We start from the raw sequence: 22,275 nt of genomic DNA on the forward strand, positions 1-22,275 counted from the left end.
AAGTAGTAAATTGTGATAGTTTGTATATATGCAGTGGTGTAAACTAAAGCTGCAGAGCTCCAATAAAAAATATACACAAGGTCACCATGTCCAATTTGGCATTTACGTTCCCTGTTGTTACATCCTTAGCTGTCCCTGCTCCTGTGTGGACTGTCTCTATTGTTGGCCACCTCCACTATAAGGTGTATGAATTGAAAATTTGAGATGCCCATCATGTTTGACTGCTCACTCCTATGAAATGGGATCCGCCTCTAATCAATGCCCTATGTTTGCATAGGCCATGCTGATGAAGGTGGTGCCTGTTAGTGGACCAATAGCAGGGCACAGTTTATGCCCAATGCCAAACTATTTAATTCTGTTAATGACATCCTGACCTTGACATTGTAAACTTTGCTTCTGGTATGGTTTTTTGGACTGAACCTTTGTCTTTGGACCATTACCCTTACTACTCTTCTAATTTGCCTCTTTAGTGCTCTTCAGGATGTGACCCTCAACAGTTGAATCATCTCTGTGCTTCACATCTCTGACTGACCTTCTAAACTTGACCTCTGATGTTTCCTCACTGATTTTCTGGTCTTTGAGTCCATCATTGTCATCATATCTCTGCCACTAAGCCAGGTTCCTGACCATTGTACTCTCAACTTGCTCCACTGGCCAGCAGCTACTCTATAAATGCAACCCAGGGGCCTCTGCACCAAAAGTCAGATGCCCGAATAGGGTCACAGGGGTGAAAAACAAAGCTTTTTGGATGCTGTTAAACAGAATATCCTGCACCTACTCAGATCATGGAAGCCCATTTTGAGTTGATCAACCCTTTGAGTTCAGACCTTTACCCTTACTGTTCTTCTAATTAGCCCATATACTACTAAGCCAGGTTTCTAACCAATGTGCTCTAAGCTTACTCCACTTTCCAGCAGCTACTCTGTGGATGCAACTCAGGGGCCTCTGCACCATAAATCAGATGCTTGAATAAGTATCAAAGGGTGAAAACCAGAGCTTACTTGTAAGCTGCTAAACAGAATGGCTAGCATCCATTCCGGTCAAGGAAGCCTATTTTGAATTGACTAACCCTTTGAGTTTGGACATTTACCCTTACTACTCTTCTAATTAGCCTCTTTGGTGCCCTTCAGGATTTCACCCTGAATTAATGAAATATCTTTCTGCTTCATTTCTTTGACTGACCCTTTTGACTTGCCTCCCGATGTTTCCTAACTACTTTTCTGTTATTTGATTCTATCATTGCCCATATCTGCCACCTTTCTGACCTATGTACTCTTAATTTACTCCACTGTCCAGCAGCTACTCTATAAATGCAACCCAGTGGCCTCTGCACCAAAAGTTAGATGCCCGAATAGGGTTAAAGGGGTGAAAAACAAAGCTTCTTGAATGCTGCTAAAAAGAATGTCCTGCATTCAGGTCATGGAAGCCCATATTGAGTTAACCACTCGTTGAGTTTGGACATTTACCCTTACTACTCTTCTAATTAGCCTATTTGGGTGCCCTTCAGGATTTTACCCTGAACTGTTGAAATATGTTTCTCTTTATTTTGTCTGACTAATCTTCTTGACTTGATCCCTGATGTTTCCTAACTACTGTTCTGGACTTTGATTCTCTCATTGTCCCTATCTAATCTCAACTTACTCCACTCTCCAGCAGCTACTCTGTGGATACAACCCAGGGGCCTCTGCACCAAAACTCAAATGCCTGAATACGGATCAAAGGGTGAAAACAAGAGCTTCCATGTAAGCTGCTAAACAGAATGGCTTGCATCCACTCCGGTAATGGGAGCCCATTTTGACTTGACTAACCCTTTAAGTTTGGACATATACCCTTCTCATCTAATTAGCCTCTTTGGTGGCCTTCAGGATTGTACCTCCCTGAACTGTTGAAATAGCTTTCTGCTTCATTTCATTGATTGACCCTCTTGACTTGACCCCTGATGTCTCCCAACTACTTTTTTGACGCTTTATTCTGTCATTGTCCCTGTCTCTCTGCTACTAATCCAGGTTTCTGACCAATGTGCTCTAAACTTACTCCACTGGCCAGCAGCTACTCTGTGGATGCAACCCAGGGGCCTTTGCACCATAAATCAGATGCCTGATTAAGGATCAAAAGGTGAAAACCAAAGCTTCATAGTAAGCTGCTAAATAGAATGGCTTGCGTTTGAGTTTGACCCTTTACCCTTACTCGACTAATTAGCCCCTTTGGAGCCCTTTAGGATTTTACCCTGAAATGTAGAAGTATCTTTCTGCTTCATTTGTCTGACTGAGCCTCTTGACTTGACCCCTGATGTTTCCTAACTACATTTCTGGTCTTGAATTCTATCATTGTCCCTGTCTCTCTGCTACTAAGAAAGTCTTCTGAACAGTGTAGTCTCAACTTACTCCACTCTCCAGCAGCTACTCTGTGGATCCAACCCAGTGGCCTCCGTCAAATGCTTGAATAAGGATCAAAGGGTGAAAACCAGAGCTTCCATGTAAGCTGCTAAACAGAATGGCTTGCATCTATTTAGGCCATGGAAGCCCATTTTCAGTTGATGGTCGCTATTATTCCTAGGTTCTGGGTGAACCTCTACACTATAGAAAGCAATAATTTTCTGTATATGAAAATCCTTTATCTGTGATACTCAACATCTGGGCAGTGGAAGAATAAATTAATACTGACCTGCGTTAAATTATTATTATTAATAATAATAATAATAATAATAATAATATTTTTTTTTGCTCCCTAATAATGATTTTTTTTGTATTAAAAATAAAGTGATATTCCCCTTTAAAACCATGATGGTCAATGAAACCATCAGAAATTGCATAGAAATAATTGGAGCCTGATAAACCGAGATGGTGGAAATTATTACACAGCATTACTTATATATTAACTTCAGTAGAAATAAAAATCTGTAGCAGTTAAACATGAACAGTAAATAAAAGTTAATAGATAATGTTCTTCTAGGACATACTGAAATATAGTAGGCACATTTCTGCTAAAGAGTGCTGAAGTTACAGAAATAAAGCAACATTAACTGAAGGGAAAATGTTATGATTCCATTTGCCGTTCAGAAAATATTTATGTATGGAAAGTCATGGCTAATCCGTTCGCAATTTCTGCACCATAGAGTCTTGTGTTTCTTAGATCTTCCCTGGCAACAACACAAAGGTTAAATGCAGCGGTCCAGCCACGCATACAACATCACATGTTTAGAATAATAAAAAAAGTAATAATTCCAACTAAATAAATTAAATTAACTTTGGGGCTATTATTTGTGCACTCGGTTGGATTCCATTACCAAAAATGCTCTGAGGAATTTAGGGAGTATCCAACCAGTGTGGTTCTTACAAATCCTTGGTAAAAGATAAACGGACATAGGACGTCTACTGTAGTCAATGGCAATATTGGATAAATACTAAAAAAGAATAATGTGTTAGTTGAAGTAGTTACAAATTGTGCTGTTTATAGAATATGACATGGTTTTGGCTAATTTCATAGGAATCCAACGAAAAACATTTTGTAAAGAGGTAAGTAGACTATAAAGTTTTTATTTACACTCCTACTAGTAGAGGTATAATGTGTTGTTTAGTTTCTGCTCCTCCTTTTGGCAGAGAAAGAACTGCAAAGAGTTGAGTATTTTTGATTTTTCTTACAAGCTCTTCTACATTTTGGCAGTTGCTCAGGAAAATGTGACATCAATAATGACATCATGGGATCTCTGTGCTAAAAAATTGGGGAGGCATGCGGAGTACAAGCAATCTACTACTTCTCTACATGTCTGGTGTCAATGTTCTGTCTATATCTCAACACAACATGGAAGGATCAGTATGGTGGATTTAACAGGCATGGAAAATTTGGGTTATAAAAATTATTGGGTTTCTGAAAAATCTTTCAAATTAATGTTTTACTTCTTATTTTTTTTTATACCCTAATTAAAAAACAACACCTTTTTTTAACCATCACGTATGGATTTTCCATAAAATGCGCTTGAAATCATGTACAAGTGAGACGAAAAAGAAAAATGTGCAATTTTATATATAACATTCATTCTGTAACTTTATTAGAAATTAATTCTTGCGCCTTTTCCTTTTCTCTTCAAAGCTTGTTCTGATCCCTTTTGTCTTATAGAATGCCTGTGGATCTTCTCTGTGAAGCATCCAGCAGTCGTCCCCCATCATGTTCACATTCCATCTACCTTGATATCCCGATGAAACTTTTTTCTTGCTCTTCACTAACAGCACCAAGGTTTTCAAAAAAGTAATCCAAATGGGAATGTAAAAAATTTAACTTCAAATTCATCAGACAACCCAAGGCTTTGAAACATTCAGCATATTCTACATGATTTATGTAAAGTTTGAATCTTTGGTGTTACCTAGAAATTTGTTCACAACTTCTTTAAAAGAATCCCAAGCCCTTTTCACAAAAAGTTTCATTTTTGTTTCAAACACGTGGTCCTTCATGAGTTTTCAAATATACAGACCCACAAATATGCATTCCTTCAGTTATGCTTTGAACATTCCCGGAAACTTAGTACACAGCCACTTAAATGTCTCTCCTTCCGATAGATCTTTCACAACTGTGCCATCAGTCCAAACTTAATGAGCATTGGTGGCAGGAGAACTTTAGTGGGATAAACTAAACTTTCCGCCACTATGTTCTTGAGTCCAGGTTGCAAAGATGTACTTGTTGGCCAACTCTTTTGGCTGTAGTGAGGAGTCCTATCCCGGCTGTCCCATTTACACAAAAACCATGGGTAATTTGTGTATCCTCCTTGTTCCCCAAGGAGCAAAGAGAGAACTTTCAGATCAGCACATATTGACCATCCTTGATCCTCGTAGTTAAGTTTGTAGAGAATAAAGTCTAAATTGTCATGGTTTTTCTTCAAGTCCACAGAATGCCCTACATACTCATTGTCATTGTGCAGTAGCACAGATTTCAGACTTCTTTGGATGAATCAATAGTCTCCACTCGCTCAATGTTACATTTTTCCATCAGCCCAGGAACATCACTGTCATACACTAGAGCTCTGCAATGAGAAAAATATGGAAAGAATTCCCTGTCTCTCCTCCTATGCCATATAAACAAGTACCAGGAGCTAGCAGGTTCTTAAGGCCGCTTTACACGCTGCAACATTGCTAGCATCGGCTAGTGATGTTGCATGCAATAGCACCCGCCCCCGTCGGTGGCATGATATGTGGTGATCGCTGCCGTAGCGAACATTATCGCTATGGCAGCATCACACGCACATACCTGCTCTGCGACGTCGCTGTGACCGGCGAACTGCCTCCTTTCTAAGGGGGCAGTTCGCTCAGCGTCACAGCGACGTCACAGCAGCATCACTGAACTGCCGCCCAATAGAAAAGGAGGGGCGGAGATGAGTGGTCGAAACATCCCGCCTACCCTCTTCCTTCCTCATTGCTGGCGGGACGCAGGTAAGGAGATGTTTGTCGTTCCAGCGGGGTCACACATAGCGATGTGTGCTGCCGCAGGAACGACAAACAACATCGTTACTGCAGCAGCAACGATAATTGGGAAGAGGGGGGCATGTAACCGATGAGCGATTTTGAACATTTAGGCGATGATTGAAAATTGCTCATAGGTGTCACACACAACGACATCGCTAAAGCGACCGGATGTGCGTCACAAATTTCGTGACCCCAACGCTTTAGCGATCTCGTAGCATGTAAAGCCCCCTTAAAACTCCATCACACTGTTATGAGCTGTGAATAATAAAAATCTTTACCGCTCATAAGAGCCAATCATAGTACAGCGTTAATATCTTATACTGCTGAAGTACAATGAAATAAATGCTATGATTGGATATGATGGACACCACCACACTCCTTGGAAGATGGGTTAAGAAAATGTTCTGTGCCCCCAGCATCACAGCCCAACATCCCATAATTTCTAACCAATCTAATAGCACTAATATCATCCACAAAAGGTCACACAAAGGTGTAAAAATATGTTCCAATTACATATTGAGTCAGTGTTTGTGAAAAACTGTACGTGATGGGATTTTTTCAATATTCTCAGTGATTGTAAGTATATAAAAATCATCTCTTACATTAACAACTATTTTATTCTTACAGGCCAGTGTTTTTAGAGGTGTGTAGCAACTTTTTCAGAACATATATACACTGCTGAGCTGGGCATGCATGTGTATAGAAGAGTATGGGTACAGGAGGAAAAATATCAGTCTGCAAATAAGTATTTGGCTGACGGCTAGCAAGTGTGTGGCCACCCTATGAGTATCAGCAATCTAATGGACTGTTATTATTAGATCACCTGAGGATGGCAAGTATATCTTGCTGAAACGCGTTGTGTTAATACAAGAGCTTTATGTTATTAATAATAAAGCCAAATTTCTTAAAAGATTAAAGACCAAAGATCTATTACTAGCGCTCACAAAGACCGGAATCTTTTTTCTATATGCCTACTCCCATAAGGGAATCCGGGTAGAGCTGCTGTGAGTAACAGAATCCAACAGATCATTTGAACTAACAGTGGGAGGACGCAGGTCCGCACAGAGCTCCAGGATTCAAGAAGTCGGAGAATCTGAAGCCAGCAGCGGCAACAAACCTGGATCCACCCAGCAGAACAACGGATAACACCAGCTGAGACAGTCCCTCATCTCCCAGAGGAATTATACATCTAACACCGGGGTTGTGCAAGGGCGCATAACCTAACCAGGTGAGCAATTCTATAATATAAATATACAGGAATCACTCCACGGGTGCTTCTCATATGCGCTATATTTTTATCTCTACAGTGATTATTAGATCACTGGAAGACACTAAAGGAAAGTCAAGCCCATAAGGGTCTTGACTCTTATTTGAGAGAAAATCAGTAATTCTGAATTCAGAGTGCTCACTTGGTGGGAGTTGAGTACCCACAACCACAGGAATTCGCTCAAAGATGTGGCCGTTTTGGCCTCTCGGACTGCAGCGATAGAAAAAAGGAGATGAAGGGTTAAAATCTGCACTGCCAACGGACGAGGCGCACATGATGTGAAAAGGACAAGCCAGGTAAATATATTCTAAATAGAAAATTTTGTCCACATGTTTCAAAGTATAAATGTCTTTTTCGAAACGTGTAGATCATCAACATTAACAGAAATAAACACTTGAAATAGATCCCTCTGTGTGTAATGACTCTATATAATATATGGGTTTCCCTTTTTGTATTGAATTACTGAAATAAATAAACTTTTTGATGATATTCTAAATTATTGAGAAACACTTGTATCTCTGAAACATGTAGGATCGCTTGCAACTTGTTTTTGGCCATGTGTAATCCCATAGCAGTTAGTGGCAATTTCCATCCTTTTTTGAAGTTAAGTGACACAAGAAACTGTTTGAATAAACCTTGATATTTTAGGAGCTGTAATTTTTCTCCTTTTGTTGCTGGACACATACGTGTGGGTCACATGGTTTTTCCCTGCTCCTGCACACCTTGGGCCAACCAAGGGAACTCGGTACAATCCTTTTGGGAATATGAAGGAGAATCTCCAGCATCCAAGGAACGGATGGGTGAGTAGATAAAATGTACTTTATTTCAGACTATATTAAATTAACAAAATGTTAAAGGGGAGGTTCACTACTTCTGCAATAGTGACCACATCCCTGTAAAACTGATAGGGGAGGCTTTTTCTAAATACTTTGTTCAGTCAATTCTGACTGTGATTGGCGCCATTGCGGACCGCTCATTCCCATGAAGTGACCCCCCCGGGCTCCGTGACCTCTGGGATTCGGTGATGTCATGTAAACTTCCAGTTGACCTGACATCATTGAGACCAGCCCCAGTCTTCCTCAGTGATTGGGCTGTGGGTGGCATTTCACTCCTCACAACAACCCAGCATCACAACACCGAATCCCAGAGGTCTCAGAGCTCGGGGGTCACTTGATGTCACATCAACTTCCAGTTAACCTGACCTCACTGAGGCCGGCCCCAGTCTCCCTGAGTTACTGAGCTGTAGGAGGAGTTTTGCTGCTTGTCACAGCCTAGTATCGCTCCTGTTTGCGGCACTCTGCAGTGAAGGAGAGCACGTGCGAGATGCTGTACTGTGACAGTGGGTTGTTGCGAGGAGCGAAATGCCGCCCACAGCCCAATCACTGAGGAAGACTGGGGTCGGCCTCAGTGATGTCAGGTCAATTGGAAGTTTACATGACATAACCATATCCTAGAGGTCACGGAGCCCCAGAGGGATTACTTCATGGATGAGCAGACCACAATAGCGCCGCTCAGAGGCAGAATTGGCTGAAGAATGTATTTAGAAAAAGCCTTCCCTATCAGTTTTACAGAGATGTGGTCACTATTGCAGAGCAGTGAACCACCTTTTTAACCTCCAAGATACAGAAAGTGGATGACAATCCTATGCGTTTTGGCAAAAGATTGCCTTATTCATGGATATTCATAGGTTGTAAGCTTGCGAGCAGGGTCCTCACTCCTCTTGGTATCTGTTGAATTTTTCTAGTTTGTAATGCCTCAAATTGTTCGTACATGTCCCCTATGAATTGTAAAGTGGTGCGGAATATGTTTGCTTTCATATAAATAATAATATTAATTATTATTATTATAATACATGATGGATTCTCTTAGCGTGGTGCACACGATCATCCGAGTACCCAATACTTGCATACAGTAGCATCCTTGTTTGAATTCACCATCACTACTACAATCCGCTCAAAATATCCATAGGCATAAAATTTTCATTACATCGAAGGATCCCGCCTCAAAAAAAATATAAGATATTGATGATATTTATAATTTAGTTCTATTAATATAAACACCAAGATACAGAAAAACATAAAGGAAATACATGTGGTGCCTCATACTGTCACTTTTTTAATATTAAAATGACATGATTTGCTGTCTGTGCTGGAATATTCCTGCAAAAAAATAACCATATTATTTCTTCCCATCCTTGCTGGCAATGAATCGCATAACCTAAGTCTCACAGGGCTTGATTTTCTCATATGATATCAGACAATCCTCCCTAACTGCGATAATTAGCTGTTGGAATCTATTATCTGTCATTTATATGTTTGAGACGTCCATCAAGTTCTAACTTATCAGCTGCCAGTTGGAAAGTAACCTGGTTGTTCAACAGTATCGGGTGACAGAACAAACTCATTATTGAGGGATATTTTAGATTCTCCTGTGAAACTGCTGGCCTATTATATTTAAATGTTCAGTTATTAGAGACAGTAATCACTTAGACACGGTGTAATATCCTCAAACCATCTTATAAATACACATATTGTTTCCATACACTCATGTTAATAAGTGTCAGGCTATACAAAAATATGTGCATATGTGGCGAGACTGCATATATATAATAAAGGGTCTTCAGAAATTGGGTTATATGGGTCAAAAATAAAAAAATGTAATGTTTTAATGACTCTGAACAAAAAGTCTAAATATTAGGGTGTGTTGGGAGTAGTGTCAGACTGGTTACCGGAAGAACCTCCAATAATACCAGGCCTAGCCGCGGTTACCTGCACTGAACTCTGGAGCTCTCACCTGCGCTAAGGAGTGCAGCCTGGACTTAACTCAGGTTTTACAGGACTGGACCGTGAGCGCCGACTGATTCTCCAGCGATTGTGGTTCAGTTCATTGCAGCTACAGACAGACCGGGCTGCACACCGAAGCTGTCACCTGAGCTCCGGAGTGACATGAACTGAACCGCAATCGCCGGGGAATCAGTCCTGCAATCCCTGAGTTCAGAACAGGCTGCACTCCGGAGCTCAAGTGACAGCTCCAGAGTTCCTGTGCAGGTAACCGCAGCCAGGCCTGGTATTACTGGAGGTTCCTCCGGAAGCCAGTCTGATTTTAGTTGGGAGGCATAGTTCTCGTTCAAATGAGCGTTGGCTGAAAACAACCTGGGGTATATAGTCACCATTACCCGCACCCAGACATCTCTAGCGGCAGCTAATATCCAGAAAGAACAAAAGATATGGGCTTTTAAATATTAAATTGTCTCTTCAGTGAGGAACTCTATTGCCATCTTTGGTGGGAGCAATCCTAAAAGTCAAAACTGACCCTTTAACAAGCCTTGTCATATTACTTAGGATTTATGCCAGATCGGAACCTCAATTTGATGACATGGTGTTTTGGGATGGTTGTCCCTCGTCAGTGCAAAGTATGAGATCTGATCTGGCTGTAGGAGAGGCTAAGAAGAGGTCTAAAGAGGAAGCTATTCTCCTTGCGGAAACTGACACACTATTCCACATGCCAGTGGTGAGGACATTAACACTAGAACTACTGAGGTAGTCATTTTGACTACTTTGCACCATGTATTTCTATATAGGTGTCACAAGTCCAGTAGTTCTAGTGTTAAAGCCCCAATGCCCGCATATTTCCCAGAGTCTCAGCAAGGAGAATAGCTTCCCCTTTAGAGCTCATCTAAACTTCCTTACCCTGACATTATGTGTTGGAGGAGACCCACGTGACTCCCATAGATGGTTGGCAGGTTCACTTGTCTTTAGGCTAAAGTCATATACTACAGCTCCCAGTTACCTTCAACAATCCTATAGGCAAGCAATGGATTGGTGGCATGAATGTTTGTTCAATGTGCCATTCCAATAGAACATTTCAAAGCTCTGCTCTTGGGATTTGTAGAGGATCCCAGAAATTGGACGCCCACTATTTAGCATGTTATTGCGTATCCTATAGAAAGGTGATAACTTTCAATATTGGATATAAACAGTTGAGGCCGAGTAACTTTTAGTAAAAAGAACTGTGACGTCTGCTAGTTTTTTTTTGCCAATAGTAGTTGAAGAGGACAATACTCACCAGCAGGGGTGCACCACTTATATTAGTTCTTTGATTTAAAGGGATTTTCTTGATTAATAGTATATGTCAATGATTTCAAAATGACAGACTGAAGATAATTATATCTTATAATTATAATTTACCTCACTGATCTCTAGAATAAAGTGGCAGTAACTGATGGCTGCTCATAATCCTGCACTTTAGGATGGTGCATTGTGCTCTGCTCACTAAACTCGATCTTCAGTATGATAGCTAGAAATCCATTTGTCAGCCCTTTAAGACCAACAGTGTAGGTGCTTCTATGTCATTCTGTAAGGTTGTATTTGAAATCACCAAACGGCTGTTCATTGATTCTCCAAAATCCCTCAGATCTTTATGGCCCCCAATATGTACAGTACATATCAATCAAGACATAGTGACACTGTGACTACGTTAGGTATATTGGATCGTAAAGTGGAACTCTACCTTATCTTTACTTTTTAACAATGTTTTGAGAACATGATTTTGTGACACATTTAGGCTATGTGCGCATGTTGCATTTTTCGCAGTGTTTTTGCACGTTTTTCGTGTGCGTTTTTGGTCTAAATATTGCATGACTTTGCTTCCCCAGCAAAGTCTATGAGTTTTCATTTTTGCTGTCCGCACAGTGCAGTTTTGTTTTAAGGCCACTTTACACAATTCGTTGGGCTCACGGAATTTGTGACGCACATCTGGCCGCGTTAGCGATGTCATTGCGTGTAACACCTATGAGCGATCGAAAATTGTCACAAACACGTGCAAAATCGCTAATCGCTGACATGCCTCCCTAGTCCCAATTATTGTTGCTGCTGCAGCTACGATGTAGTTCGTCGTTCCAGTGACAGCACACATCGCTATGTGTGACACCACAGGTACGAGGAACCTCACCTTACCTGCGTCCCGCCGGCAATGAGGAAGGAAGGACGTGGGCGGGTCCGTACCGCTCATCTCCGGCCCTCCGCTTCTATTGGGCGCCCGCTTAGTAACGTCGCTGTGACGCTGAACGAATCGTCCCCTTAGAAAGGAGGCGGTTCGCCGGTCACAGCGACGTCACTAGGCAGGTAAGTATGCATGACGGGTCCGCACGATTTTGTGCGCCACGAGCAGCGATTTGCCCGTGATGCACAAACGATGGGGGTGGGTACGCACGCTAGCGATATCGATAGTGATATCGCAGCGTGTAAAGCGGCCTTTAGATGCGTTTTTATGGTGACCACAAAGATGCAACATGTTAATTATTTATGCGTTGTTGCCAGCGGTTTTCACCCATGCAATGCATTGGAAAAAACGCAGCAACAAAAACTCAGCAATAAACACGCAAAACCGCATGCGTTTGTTTATGCATTTTTACCGCGGTTGCGTTTTTGTGCGGCCAAAAATGTACAAAATTGCTGCATCTTTATGGTCACATAAAAAGGCAACGTACGCACATAGCCTTAATTTTCTTGGTTCTCCTAATACACCTGTTAGTGCAGTCTTTCAGATAGATTGCACAGTGCCTCTATTATCAAAATGGCCACTGATGGAGGAGCATGTGACTTGACCTGTCCATGAGCATTTTCTAATGAAAAATTAGCCTCTGCAATATTTTTCCATTGGAGAAGGTTGATGATGAGTCTTGTCAAATGATTCTTCACCACCTGCCATTTTGAGAATGGGAGCGCAATGCAGTCTATGAATCACCAGCCAGCACTAATAAATGTAGGAGGAGAGCTTATAATGCTTATATAACAATAAGTGCCACAAAATCATGTCCCAGCACAATTGGGAGGCAACGATAAAATGGCCAATCCTTCATTATTAAGATAAATATGATGTTCTTCAAACTGATTGTTTAAAGTGTTTTGACCAGGGTTTTGTGGATATTTCATCTGATGGAACCATTAATGATAACACAATGAGCTACATGTACATTTACAATTAATGTAAGTAATGTTGTTTAGTCATTTTACAAAAATAAACAGAAGAGGATGGCATGTACTCAGTATGCACTGTGGTTTGTTGCAACCCGTTTCGGAGCTGCCTTACTTCTTAGGATGTAGGAGTCACTCGCTCCTTAGAACGTAGATTACGCCAACATTCTGGGGAGTGAGGCAGCTTAAAAATGCGTCAAATAAAACCGCATTGCATCATCTAATGTGTCTTGGTAATACAAAAAAATACAAGAATTGACGGCACTTCTAAATTTTCTAGTCTGAACTGGTGCAAACTGAAGATAGCATTGATTATCAAAAAGAGCAGTTGCACTAAAGTAGAGGGAAGGAGAAAAAACAAAGAGATGTATATGGTGAACATTGGAATGGGAAAATGCATTACTGCAATGAAAACATGAAAAATTTGAAAAACATTTTTGGGGAAAAAATGAGTTATTTTGCAAATAAAATTGACCAAGGTTACTCGAGCCCAGTTACCACGCCAAGGTATAACTCTCAAGTGGGTCCTAATCTAAATCTCTTCCTCTTTTCTTGTCATTCCTGACCTCTTTATAAGGGCTAGAGAAGAACCTGCAAAATAAAAAATAAAACACCTGATGTCACTGGGAGGAGTGCACAAAGGACATGACTCCATAATAAAAAATACAAGAATTGTTGGCACTTACTAATCTTCTCGTCTGAACTGGTGCAAACTGAACATAGCATACTTTATCAAAAATAGCAGTTGCACTCAAGTGCCGTCAATTCTTGTATTTTGTATTATGGAGTCATATCCTCCCAGTGACCTCAGGTGTTTTAATTTTTATTTTGCAGGTTCTTCTCTAAACGGGGCTTTACACGCAACAACATCACTAATGAGATGTCGTTGGGGTCACGGAATTCGTGACGCACATCCGGCCTCGTTAGCGACGTCGTTGCGTATGAAATGTACGAACGACCGCGAACGATCAAAATTACTCACCTAATCCTTGATCGTTGACACGTCGTTCTAAAGCCAAATATCATTGCGGTGGCACGATGCAGGTTGTTATCGTTCCTGAGGCAGCACACATCGCTACGTGTGCCACCCCAGGAACGACAAGCAACACCATACCTGCGTCCTCTGGCAACGAGGTGGGCGTTACTTTATTTCGGCTGCTCTCCACCCCTCCGCTTCTATTGGACGGCTGCTGTGTGATATCGCTGTGACGCTGCACAAACCACCCCCTTAGAAAGGAGGCGGTTCACCGACCACAGCGATGTTGCTAGGCAGGTAAGTCCATGTGACGGGTCCTAGCAATGTTGTGCGCCACGGGCAGCTATTTGCCCGTGATGCACAAACGACGGGGGAGGTGCTTTCACCAGCGACATCGCTAGCGATGTCGCTGTGTGTAAAGCAGCCTTTACTCTTATAAAGAGGTCAGGAATGACACGAAAAACAAGCAGAAATTTAGATTAGGACCCAGTTGAGAGTTATACCTTGGCGTGGTAACTGGGCTCGAGTAAACTTAGCCATTTTTTTTTAGAAAAATAACTCATTTTTTCCAAAAAATGTTTTCAAATTTTTCATGTTTTCTTTGCAGTAATGCATTTTCACATTCCAATGTTCACCATATACATATCTTTTTTTTTCTCCTTCCCTCTTCTTGAGTGCAACTGCTATTTTTGATAATCTAATGTGTCCTGGACCTTTCAACTGACGTCTCCTACGACTGCGCAGACCAGGCATGTCCTCTCTTCTTATGTTTAACTTTGTACCCTTCTGCATCTGCGGCAGCCCCAAATGTTTAAGAGTATGAGAATGTTGTGTATGACATAACTTGCAAAGGTGATAACATCATTGTATATAGGATAAAACCCTATTGCGTCCTATCATTCCACAGAGCTTCTTTCCACTTTGCAAAAATAAATTATACAAACTGTACTGTGTATGGTTTTGTAAGGAACTTGCCTTAAACTGCGCTCCGTATGTTAAAATATGGTAAGATAGTATAGCTGCGGAATTCTTATTCATCTCTTTCCTGGTTTCATCACACGTATGCATTGGTTTCACTCTTCTTTTTTACATGTCTTCTTTCCAATTTTCTATCAGTTCCGGGCTGGAGCTGCATTTGATATATCATTTATCTGCATATGAATTGTGACATGAATGTACAAATCATGCATAAACAAAACTACATGACTGTTAGATGTCGCTTGTCCTGTTTAATATATGTACATCCATCTGCGGTATTACATAATATTGCGTGCTACTTCTTATTGGAGACCTTGAACTGTAACTTGAAAATCTCTATTTTATAATGTATTTAAATTAGGGACCCAATAACATGTACATATATAAAAAGTGTATACAAAGATCTCCTCTGCTATCTTATCTTTTTTTTTCCAGTCTTTTATCATCAAGAAAACTGAGAGATCTAAAGTCCTTCTCGCATAAGGGTTTTGAAGATGTCTACTTCCCGATAGAAATGCCTTATGTATTGTCTATGTTTAGTTTCTCTAAAATGTTATCTCTGGAAAATGTGGAAAATGAAAAATGTCTGCTTGTCTCATCGTGCACATACCTTTCCTCATACACATGCATGATCTCCTCAGCTGAAAGTGCATTTAAACTTAATGGGTAAAAAAGCAAAAGCCACTGATTCCTCCAACAACGGCTTATCACCAGCAAGAACAAATAAGCAGGCATGTTAAAATTCAGTATGTCAGCCCTTTTTTTCCCAACATCTGAAATGGGGAAAGCGTTATGTATCTCCAATGCGCATATTAGATGCCATGCTAGATACGGGGAAGTATGAAGCAAGCGGCGAAAGCTGTAAAGGGAAGAGGACCACTGCGTCTATGGAAGGGGGTAATGGTGACCCCTGACCAAACCTACTGCTGGTCACTGGGGTTCCTCATCACCATAGATAGGTTCCGCACCTATGCACCGAGCCGGATACATGACCTTAAGTATCCCTAGTACTAGATACTAAATAAGGAATGGGTGGCATGAGCTCTTCATCAACCCCAATGAACACTAAAAGACACAAGGAGGACACACAGGGGGAAAATACATGAAATACTTATCCACAGATGCCTCAAGTAGAAGTTCAGGAAGCTTCAGTAATGATACCACAGATGAGAGCAAGCCACCTGCTTGCAACCAGCGCTTGAATGAATTGAATAATATCACCAGTACCAGTGCAGAGAAGATGGGAATATTTAAGCAGAAGGGGAATGCTCATAATCAGCAGCTGGACAGATGTTTAGCACCCCTGGGTCCTAAAAGGGAATAGATGAAAATCCAGCAGGAAAGCTACCTAGTGCAATGAACAGCGGCAGCAGGAACAAGAAAAAGTCAAGGAGCATTTTGCAAAGCCAAACGCTGTGACCTTCTATAGCCAGAAACCACACGACTGTCTCTTAGCCGTGAGACACTCGTGACATTAGATTTGTCAATTGTCAGCTATAGATAAGGTTATCCTAACATGCTTTATAGAGTCACATTAAAGGGGACCTGACACCTGATCCATGCTGTTCAAACCATGGGCAGCATGAATCAGATCCTGGCTACATGATTGCAGCCAGGTGTGGTGTATTTTTCTTTAAAATGCTCTGGCTTTTCACAGAAGATAAAATGATCCAGTGAGGGACCATAGTTAGAACCAAGAATAGTAAAGCTGTGTCACCAGTCTGCTTCTCCTAGCGCTGCTGCAGGTGACTGGCTGGTATAGATGTCAATCACTAGCAGCAGCGCTGGGGAAAGCTGGCCAGGAGTAGAGCTGTACTAACCTTGTTTCTGGCTATAGTCCTGGACCGGATATTATCTGTGAAAACTCGGAGCATTTCAGAAAAAAATATACCTGCCCACATTTATGAAGCCAAGAACTGATTCATGGTGCCCAGGGTTTGGACTATATGAATCAGGGGACAAGTTTCCTTTAAAATTTCCAGATTACTATTTTCTCATATATACCCTTATTCTACTGGTTTGTAGAAGATGTAGGGTCTGATGAAATTTTTCTATTTATGTTTGCATTTTACATTTAACTTTACACATATTTTCCAACTAATGGCAATGCCTTGAACGTACACTAGTAGACCTTAGAGCTTGATGACCCTACATGCATATTTAGGCATTGTGGCACCCTTACCATACCTGAAGAATTGTGGGGGGGTTTCACACCTGGGTAAGGATCTTAATGGTCCTGGATCTCTCCACCCAGCAAATAGACATCACATGACACAAATGGTCACGTAAAATGGATTGTAGAACCATCCACAACAAACTGAATTTGATGATGAAGCTTTTGGAACCTAATGTGCTTCTTTAACAAGTACATTGACGAATTTGATAAGGAAGATCATGAGACTCAACTATGGTAAACCCTTCTTGAAATACATTTTGGAAAAGTCTTCTCCAAAATAGTGCAAGTGAACAGGTATATTCATAACTAATGACGGGTGAGTATGCTAAGCACTTCTCGGTACTTTATCAAGCATCTGGGTGCTCAGGTAGTAGCGGTGCTCGGTCGAGTATCGCGGGTGCTCGGATATGTCATTTTTGAAATATCGAACACAAAGTGCAGTCTCGCTTCACAGAATAATGAGAATAGGCACCGCAGTGAGAGCCACTTGCAGTCTCTGAATGACTCTCTCTGGTGGTAAAAACGTTTTTGGATGTAGTCTGTCCAAAAAATAAAAACACCGGTCCTACCTCCCCCGAAAATGCTCTGTTTATGGATGGCTCTATGTGGGCAGAGAGACAAATTGCCCAATCATTGACTTCCACAATGCTCATTACTCAAGTTGAGACTGTTCAAACATCTGACCTGCCTCCACTAAAGTAAAGCGGGCTTTACATGCTACGATATATCTAACGAGATGTTGACGGGGTCACGTCGTAAGTGACTCACATGCGGCATCGTTAGTGATATCGTAGCGTGATAGCTATGAACGAGCAGAAATACTCACCTTCTCATTCATCGTTGACACGTCATTTTCTAAAAATCGCACGTCCTGTTTTTCATCGTACCCGGGGCAGCACACATCGCTCCGTGTGACACCCCGGGAACGATGAACCGCAGCTTACCTACGTCCCGCCGGCAATGCTGAAGGAAGGAGGTGGGTGGGATTTTTACATCCCGCTCATCTCCGTCCCTCCGCTTCTATTGGCCGGCCGCTGTGTGACGTCGCTGTGGCGCCGAACGTCCCTCGCCCTTCAGGACGTGGATGTTCGACGCCCACATCGAGGTCGTTAGGAAGGTAAGTACGTGTGACGGGTGGTTACAGCATTGTGCGACATGGGCAACTAATTGCCCGTGCCGCACAAACGATGGGGGCGGGTGCGATCGCAAATGCAATCGCACAAGAAATTGCAACTTGTAAAGCAGCCTTAACGAGCACTTGAGCATTTTAGTGCTCACCCATCATTACTCATAACTTAGAGGTCTTGGGTAGAGATGAGTGGATCAGGCAAAATTCAAATTCATCCAGATTTTCCTTGGAAATTTGATTTGCATAAAACTGATTCTCCGCGAATTTATTAACCCGTATTATGCTTTGAATTCTTTCCAGACACCAGAGCATAACAAAAGTAAGCTATACAAATAAAATAAATAATTACGGCTCACCCCAACCAGCTGTTCCTGCTGCTTTTTGCCTGCCCTCCAGCACTTTGCGTCTTTGGCCTGGTGTTCAGCTTAGGCCAAAACGTTTGGTCGAAAGTAGGCCCCAGAGCATGCCCAGTGAACTCCGGGACCTGCTTTTGGACAGAAGCACTGGCCTAAATGAACACTAGGCTGGAAATGCCACATGATGGAGGACAGGACAGCAGGCAAGGATAAGCAAGGATGGCTAGACAGCTAAGCGATGAGGTGTGTACTGTATGTTTTTTATTAACATTTTGTAAAATCTCTACTTTTCAGAAAGACGGCAGCTGCATTTATGTAAAATTTGAGAAGAATTCAATTCCATTCTATGTGACAGTTCGGGAACATATAGGCTCCCATAGACAAAACAGCTCAGGTACAACTGCTAAGACTTGATAAACAGGCAAAACGGAACTACTACGCCTTTATGCCCCTGCTCCTTTCCCTCGATAAAAATAATATAATTCCCCATTGATCTTTGTAATTCCTGTATTATATGCATTAAATCAATATTAACATTCATACAAAAATCATTGGAACTCCAATTGCTGTAAGGTTGTACACGCTGATATTCAAAATTGTTGTAATGTATTTATTAAAGGAGTTTTCCCATGAACAAAGTTAATTTTAAGGTTCATTTTAGTCAATAAATCTTGGAATAATAATAATTTCCACATTTGAATGTGTATAAAATTTTATTTTTCTGTACTGAGATAATCTTACACAAACTGAGATAATCTTAATATACAGCTCTGGTAAAAATTAAGAGACCCCTGAAAAAGTTTCAGTTTTTCTGATTTTTCTCTTTATGGGTATATTTTTGAGTAAAATTTAACATTTTATATTTATTTTTTAAAAATGAGGATTGGTCAAAATAACAAAAAAATGCATTGCGTTCAGACCTCAAATAATGCAAAGAAAACAAGTTCATAATCATTTAGAAACAACAATACTAATAATGTTTTTAACTCAGTAAGATTTCAGAATACAATATTTTGTGGAATAACCATGAGATTAGTCACAGCTTTCATGCGTCTTGGCTGCTTTCCATCAGTCTGTCACACTGCTTTTGGGTGACCTTATGCCACTCCTGGCGCAAAAATATAAGCACTTAGAACTTCTTTGTTTGATGGCTTGTGACTATCCATCTTCCTCTTGATTACATTCCAGAGATTTTCAATGGGGTTCAAGTCTGGAGTTTGGGATGGCCATGACATGGTGTTGGTCCTTCATTCACACATTGATTGACCTAGCGATCAAAACAAAGCATCTGCCCAAAAATTGTACCATTAAAAACGTCAGCTCAAGATGCAAAAAATTTGCAGTGATTGAGCTGCAGATCCTGAAAAATGAGAACACTATGGGTTATGGAATATGGCGCAAAATGTGCGCCACCTTTTTTGGACAAATATCTGATTTTTTTTTAACCCCATAGATTAAAGTAAACCTATACATATTTGGTGTCTACGAACTCGCACCAACCTGAGGCATCACAACAAACCATCAGTTTTACCATATAGTGAATACAGTGAATAAAATATCTCAAAAACAGTCATGCAATTGCACTTTTTTTGCAATTTTTCCTCATTTGGAATTTTTTGCAGTTTTCCAGTACACTATATGGTAAAACTAATAGTTTTATTTAAAAGTCCAACTTGTTCCACAAAAGACAAGACCTCATATGGCTATATTGCCGAAAAAATAAATAAAATATGGCTCTTAGAAGAAGAATGGCGAAAAAAAAACAGAAAGTGCAAAATCGACCGCTCATGAAGGAGTTAATAGGTTACATATATAAAATGGGGTAAGTTGGATGAATGCACATGTACCGCCCCCGTGCGAGCAGCCAGGTTGCTGCCGCTGCTCGGATCCGGATCCGCGGTGGCTCAAGGGGTCTCCGGACCCGGGGGTAGCGCGGCCACTTGATTAAAAGAAGGGGGGAGATATGTACAGGGGGATTTTGGAAAGTTTGTGACGCCACCCACGGTGCGTGGTAATGTGACGGACCACTGCTGCCGTTGGGGAGCCCGGTGATGATAGTGCAGCAGCCTGATGTTTAACCCCTCCGTGGGTAGGGGGTTTGTGTCCCGGGGCCCGTTGGTGATGGATGGTGTTTGGGTGCCGTTGGGGGATTGCTGCAGGGGTTTCCAATGTACTCACTTAGTCCCAGAATAACCACACCGACATCTTGTAAACCAAAGTTATGAGCACCACCGTAGTCTGCTGGGAGCACGCCTGTATCCGTGCCCCTGGTTTTTTTGGTAGTCTGTGGCCCTATCCCTGGCCCTATCCCTGGCACCTTAGTTGCAATTGGACCCTTTGGTATGAAACTCTCCAGGTCCCGCTCACCCGTATGGATAACGGAGTGAGCTTGCTCTCAGCGTTCACGCGTAGGATTTCTTTGGACTGTAGTGGGAAAGTCCTATCCCATCAGTGCACTAGTACCCCGATTTTGGAGCGGGTTGGGGATGACACTTGAAGTCTTCACCCCCGTTGGGTAAATTACCGGAATGCGTGAAGCTACTTTCCGGCCTACCCTGGCCCCTGCCCGGTGATAGCTCAAGGCCGCCGGCTGCCCTCCTCGGCAGTCCGTGCCCCTTAACACTGTCCTCTGCGACTGGGTTCCAGCTCCTACCATTCCCAGACCAACGTCTGCCACCTAGTATACAGGAGCTCTCCTCAGTGGCCTCTCCTCACGAGAGCCACTTCACCTCCTCTCTCCTTCACTTTCAACTCTCAACTCTCTACTCTCAACTGTCACTGTCCTCACTTTCTCCTCACCAACCCCCTCTGTGGGCGGTCCTATTCCCTTCAGGCCCCCCAATGATGTGTCTGGCAGGTTCAAGTGGAAAGTGTTCCTAGGATTTTGATTGGACTAGCTGTTAACAACACCAAAGGACTGTGATCCATTAAACAAGGAGGGTGGATACTGTGCAGAAGGGCAGATTGCACAATACCCTGTGACGACCTGATAGGCCAGGGTGTCACATTCCCCCTTGGTTAAACGTAGCTTGTTCGCGAGCTACAGGATGACAGAGGTTTATTTGGTTTGCTGGAACTGAAAAGAAAATAAATTAACATGCTTTTATTGAACTGGTCCATCCCCCACAGGGGAGGCAATGCACTTAAAGTAACTAAAACACTACTTTACTAGAGTTCATCGCACAATGGTGGGACGCCAGTGGTTTTACTGGTAACGGAGGCTCAACCTACTCCGTTGAAGCCCCTTCCTGCGACAGTCCAATCCCAACGTCCCAGTTGGCAACAACCCGCCACCAAAACAACCTGTTCCCCCTGTAAATCTAAAGTGTCCGCGACCGGGTTAAGGTCTCGAGTGTTGTGATTTTGACGACTCTGGCTGGCACAGGAGGTGCAACTATTATACAAGACACAAGTTTGTGTTGGTCACGCCAGTCCTGATACCGTGGTCCATTTTATACTTAAAATATTTAAAACTGAATGGAGTCCATGTACCGGTGTACACACTTTGGCAATTGTTTTTAGAAAATCAGGTAACTTTCACTCTTTTCATTAAAAACTGGTTGATTCACTAACATTTTCTATATGAAAAATAAAAAACTGTGGAAAATAATAAATGAAACACCGATACCTAACATTCTATGGCAACTGTTAGTACTGTAACATTTAACACTTATTCACGCTCACTGGGTGGCAGGTGATCAACAGTGGCAGCTGGTACTACTCGCTCGTCAACTATAACGAGCCGCTGCACATCTAGGGTGTACCAGCCCCATTCAACCCAATGGTGGGTGTAGCTGACTACATCTCTGGCCTCCAGGTTACGACCTGGGTGATCACTGGGGAGATGCTGCTCAATATCTCGGCGAGTAATGAACACTTCTTCTGAGAGACTCACCTCCCACAGAAAACCCCATCACTTTTCGGGGTCAATCCGCCTGACGTACCCTCTGCGCTGCAGCCCACGG

The sequence above is a fragment of the Anomaloglossus baeobatrachus genome, chromosome 8, assembly GCF_048569485.1.
Source record: "Anomaloglossus baeobatrachus isolate aAnoBae1 chromosome 8, aAnoBae1.hap1, whole genome shotgun sequence".
Lineage (NCBI taxonomy): Eukaryota > Metazoa > Chordata > Amphibia > Anura > Aromobatidae > Anomaloglossus > Anomaloglossus baeobatrachus.